General features: G+C 34.2%; 1 protein-coding gene across 2 annotated transcripts in view; it reads right to left on the reverse strand.

Annotated features, from left to right (window-relative positions):
- Window positions 1–1,728, reverse strand: part of LOC127834140 (glycerophosphoinositol inositolphosphodiesterase GDPD2-like) — a 35,081-nt gene extending 33,353 nt beyond the window's left edge. The window contains exon 1 of one of the 2 annotated variants that reach the window (XM_052359774.1): window positions 1,661–1,728. The gene's annotated coding sequence lies outside the window, so the exon portion shown is untranslated. The remainder of the gene's footprint in view (window positions 1–1,660) is intronic. The other variant, XM_052359773.1, reaches the window with a different exon arrangement.
- Between the last annotated feature and the right edge of the window lie 4,272 nt (window positions 1,729–6,000).

A 6,000-nucleotide genomic window follows, 5' to 3' on the forward strand; every position in this document is an offset into this window, starting at 1 on the left:
CTCCTTACCAAAATTCAAGTTTAGGCAGAAAGTGTGGTCCCGGATTAGCCTGTGTGGACTGCACAGGCTTATCTGGGACGACACTTTATGCACATGCATTATGCCCAGTTTTCTCAGAACGCGACTCAAATTATCATTAAAACCTTTTAATTTAATTATTTTATATTTCAACAATAAATATTATTAATCATGTCAGACATTAGTCTCATTTATAAGACGCGCAAAGAATTTAGAGATACTTTTTATATGGGCTTAATTCTTTTTTATATGGGCTGAATTCTTTGGAACGTCTCATCGTTGAAGGACCTTTTTTGTGGTGGAAAACAGAAAGTTTAAATTTTCATCAATTTGCGTAAAATTGCAAAATAACATTACCAACTCAGTTTTAATTCAGAAGTTCATTTTTACATCAAATATCGTCGATTCGAAGTTAGAAAGGCATAAATTCTTCAGTTAAACTTCTGCTTAAATCGCAAAACAATCACTGACCTGTAGCCACGTCATGAAACTGATTTAAATATGAACCAATCAGAAGAAGGCATTACGGTGTACGCGTAATTTTATTTAACATGAGCTTTTAACACCGACTTTTACCGAACTAGATCTAGTATGCTAATCTTTGTCGATTTAATAAGCATATGTTCAAAACAGATATGGTGCAGTTTCTATTCACTGTTCTAAGTTTCAGGAAGTGTTTATGCATGTCTTTTTCGCACCTCTGTCTGTGTTGTTTTATGTACTTACATTCTACGTTACAAAGGATGGTATACTGTACGATCTGTATCAATATTATTTATGTACAGTATAAAAATAAAAGATGTACTTAATTTCAGAACTTTTTAATTGTCAATTTAGAAAAAAAAACAATGCTAAATTAATCCAGAAAAGTATAACATCGGTTTACTATGTAATGCGCTGCACCACAACAGACGAACGCAAACTGTATTTTACGCTGTTTATTCTTCCACTTTAAACCAGATGCTTTACATCGAGGTCGTGTTATCGATTTATATCTACACAGCGAGCGAATCGAGAGATATTGAAAAATTGAATAGTGGTTGGATTTAAATTGCTCAGGCGTGCAAAATTCAAAGTGTCATTACATAATTTTTACGGAACATTATCGAGAAATGAATTATCTACACAGGTATGTAAATATTATTGAAATCCGTTGTTATTAAGTGTCTTATATCGGGGCTTGAATGTTGCGTACAAAATCCTTGCGCAACAATATAGACAATGAACAAAAAATTCCCACCACGTAATTGGTCTTTCAACCTTTGTACGCTCCAAATATTACCCATATAAAAAGTAGCTTAATATTAAAGAGCGTCAAAAATTTGGACTAGTCAGACATTAGATGTATAGTCGCTTATAACATTCGGACGAACTAGATTAAATTCGCATGTTGCAGAATTTATTAACAATAAAAACTGACTACAATCACTTATTGAAACTTAATATTTCTTAAAATCTTATTTAGACCAGTCTGATCCAGGGAATGGCATGACGTCTCGCATGAATAAATAATTAATTAAATCACGCCATGATAATTAAACGTTTAAGCAATTGATAAGCCACGCATGGAATCATGTTATGTAGTTTCCCATTAACAATATTCTAAATTCAAGGTAAAATGACATATCCATTAATAATGAACCTGTCAAATAGTCGAAGTTTTTTGTTTACATTCTGTTCACTGTTGGTCTTTCAGAACTGCCAGAATTGGCCGCACTGTTCTGCTCCCGGTTACAAACCACCGATATATCATGATCAATCCTGAGTCTACGTGATAAAAGTCTTGTTGATTATTCTTCATAATTATTTTCACCATTTAATCATTAAACAAAAAGCGGTTGACGAAAAAAGATTTAATAGTTGTGAATTTCAGACCATGCGCATTTTGTGTTAAAAATGTAGTGTGTGTATGTGTATTTCGAAGATTATGAGGTCGTGCCCCGCCTGAGGCTGCATTATGCGTGGACCAGGAGTCCCAGCACTCCCACCTAATTAAACTAATATTGACAATGCCTTGGATATGAACCAACATGTTGTTATGCTTGGTGATATAAACGAAGACCAACTCAGAAACTATACCCGTCTTAAACAGTCATTGGCAATATTTAATTTAAGAAACGTCATAACGGAAGCAACTAGAGTCATTGTCAATATTTCTACATTAATTGACCCCATAATTGTCTCCGATAATTTAATTGTATTGAACAGTGAGGTTATATCAATTGATAATTCCGTAAGTGATCACCATGTCACGGCTGCGCACGTTAAAGTCCCAACAGTCATAAGTAAACCGATGCAGAGACATGTTTGGTTGTACAAACGAGCTGATTTTCAACGTCTCAACAATTTAATTAACATCGAAAATTGGAATTTTATAACAATGATGAGTGTAGACGATGCTACCACTTTATTCACGAACAAACTTTTAGAACAAATGAAATTATGTTTTCCATTTAAATTAGTTCCGTCCTAATGATAAACCTTGGTACGACTCTATGATACGTACATTTTCCCGTAAACGCGACCGACTTAAAGCTACCGCTATAAAAACAACCTTCTGAAAACAACTGGGGTAAATTCAAATACGCTCGTAACAGAGTCAACAATATGATTAAACACTCAAAGGAACAGTTTTACTCCAAAATGAAACTACATTTACTGATTTAAAATCAAGCAATTCCAGGCAATACTAGAAGATGTTAAAACATCTCATACACTCGCATTCACACTCTGATGTGATACCACCCCTAAAATCGGTCGACTTACATGGAAACGTAACTATATATACTTCTGAAGAAGAAAGAGCAACGTGCTTAAACAATTATTTTGTTTCCATTTCAACTTTAGATTCATCTTCGGGAGTACTGCCCGTCCCTACTCAGTTTCCATTTGTCAGTTTGCAAAATGTTTCCCTTACTGAAACTGAAATAATCGATTTGATCAAAATTTAATAACCAACAAAGCTGTTGGTGGAGATTTAATCAGTCATCTTGTTATTAAGCGTACTTGCGAGTCTATTTCAACACCGTTATGCCTTTTGTTTAATAAATCACTACAAGAATGCACATTTCCTTCATTATGGAAAAATGCAATTGTGATGCCCTTATTCAAAAAAGGTGACTCGAACATACCTTTAAACTATCGCCCAATTTCTCTTTTAAGCTGCTTAGGAAAACTTATGGAGCGTGCTGTATATAAACACTTGTATAACCATTTTATTGCACACAATTTAATTTATTGCAAACAATCAGGATTTCTTAGAGGGCACTCAACAGTCTACCAACTCATTGATATATTTGATCAAATAGCTCGATCTATTGACGACAAGAAACGTAATTGTATGATATTCTGCGATATATCCAAGGCGTTCGACCGTGTTTGGCATCGAGGTCTTTTATTCAAACTTAAACAAAATGGCATAAGTGGAAATTTACTACAATGGATAGAGAGTAACTTGTCTAACCGTACCCAAAAAGTATTTGTCGGCTCAGCAAAGTCGCAGTCATTAGAAGTAAATGCCGGTGTCCCCCACCGCTCAGTATTAGGACCGTTGTTTTCTTGATTTACGTTAACGATATTGTAGAAAACCTTTTAAGTATTACCCGACTGTTTGCTGATGATACTTCATTATCATGTACCACATCTGTATTAGCTGATCTCAAGGGTATTGTAAATCATGATCTATGCCTAATTAACGTATGGGCAAAGCGTTGGCTTGTTGATTTTAATCCCCAAAAAACTGAAGCTATATTCTATTCACAACACAAAAGAATATTCCTTTTCCCAAGTTAATGTTTGGTAATGTACCCGTAACATTTGTTGATGAACACAAACATCTCGGTCTTACGCTTGGCAGCGATGGTAAATGGATCAACCACATAAATAATATTCTGACATCCGCGTCGAAAATCCTCGGCGTTATGCGTAAAGTTAAGTACAAACTATCAAGAAAATGTCTAAATCAAATATATTTTACACATTTGCGGCCATTATTAGAATACGCGTGTGCTGTATGGGACGGTTGTACATTGAACGACAAGGAATTACTTGAAAAAATCCAAAATGAAGCCGCGCGTATTGTCTCAGGCCTAACCAGATCCGTCTCACTTAGAAACCTTTACACTGAAGATAAATGGCAAGTCTAGAAAAACGACGAAGTTATCTAAAACTAATACATATCTACAAAATGCATAACGGCCAGTGTCCCAATAACCTTACTAACCTTCTCACACCAATAGTTCATGAACAATCCTCTCGTAATCTTAGAAACGCGGAAGACTATACTATTTTATCAAGAAGAACTTTACTTTATTCGCGCTCGTTTTTACCATCTGCCATTAGTCTATGGAATTCGTTACCTATTGACATACGAAACATTAACACCATTTCGAATTTTAAAACTTCATTGAAACAATTATTTAATTTATGCGAAGATAATCCCCAATTCTTTTACACTGGGGATAGACACTCATCAATTCTACATGCCCGTTTAAGAAATAACTGCAGCAACCTTAACTCGGACTTATTCATTAATCATTTAAAAAACACTCCCCTATGTGCGTGCGGAAATGATGTTGAAAATGTTGAGCATTACTTCTTTCGTTGCCATACATACCATTTGCAGCGAATAGCTCTATTCTATAAGTCTGTCACCATTACAGAACAGAACAGACATTTTATTTAGACTTATACATAAGTACATCGTCTTAATATATACAGTATAACAGTAAATATGTCACGTTTTCATTACATTTAAGTTGAAAACAAATATATATAAAAAAAATACACACAGACAAGATACAAATGAAGAAAATGCATATAGTAAATTTTCTAAACATATAATGACAGAAAGATTTGTAGGTGATACCGGTTATATGGTATTATTGATAAATGAATTGCGAATTGCAAATGCTTCTTCTATATATTTACACAACTTGACAAGTTCGTTTCTATCCGAAGAAGTCAGTATTTGGTGATACTTAAACACAGATGGATTAACATATAAATACCTTTTAAGGTATTTTTGTCGTAAAACACTATAACATGGACAAATACAAACAAAGTGAAACTCATCTTCAATATCTCTACTATTGCAACAAACACAGTATCTTTCGTTGCGAGGAATATTATTACGGCCATACCTTCCAGTTTGGATTCTCAGTGAGTGAACAGAAATTCTTAACTTAACAAATTGGATACGCAAACTCCTTGGTAACAAATCCAAATAAGATTCGTATACAATTGTAGGTTTAAAAACTCTGTACATGTCCAATACAGGACTGTTACTTAATGTACCAAGCCATTCTTGTTTAAATGTATCTATAAGTCTATTTTTAAACTGGCATATAAAAGAATTAACACACACAGAGCTAGGGTTATTAAAAACATATCCATAACCATAATCGTTTAACAACGGTTAAATATGTGAGACCCAATTATGTTTCCTTTGCGTTACAACTGTTGAGTCTTACTTGTAGCATTCGTTTACAGAACTTTAAATCGATACGTTCTATTTCTTAAGACTTTGTAAAACCCCATATTTCGGAGGCATAGTTAAGAATAGAACCAACAAATGCATCAAATAACTGGCAAAGTGTTTTAGGTTTTAGATCATACATTTTACACTTGTATAGCAAAGTATTCATAGCCTTAAGGGCTTTACCTACTAAATGTTCTTGGTTGAATGTGAGACTACCTGTATAATGTATAACAGTACCTAAATAATTAAAGTTATCAACTGTTTCGATGATTTGGCCATCGTATGTCCATGCCTCATTTTGGCGTAGGCGGCCCCTCTTACGAAAGACCATAATTTTAGTTTTTGAAGTGTTTACTTTAAGGCCCCAAGTATTACAATACACAAGCAGAATATCCTAATGGGTTTGTACTTCTTCAGGATTTTTACCCAATATGGCCATATCATCGGCGAAAAGGAGTAATATAAGTAAAACATCGTCAATAGTTAATCCAGACTCTATATTA

Source organism: Dreissena polymorpha, chromosome 6, assembly GCF_020536995.1.
Source record: "Dreissena polymorpha isolate Duluth1 chromosome 6, UMN_Dpol_1.0, whole genome shotgun sequence".
Classification (NCBI taxonomy): Eukaryota; Metazoa; Mollusca; class Bivalvia; order Myida; family Dreissenidae; genus Dreissena; species Dreissena polymorpha.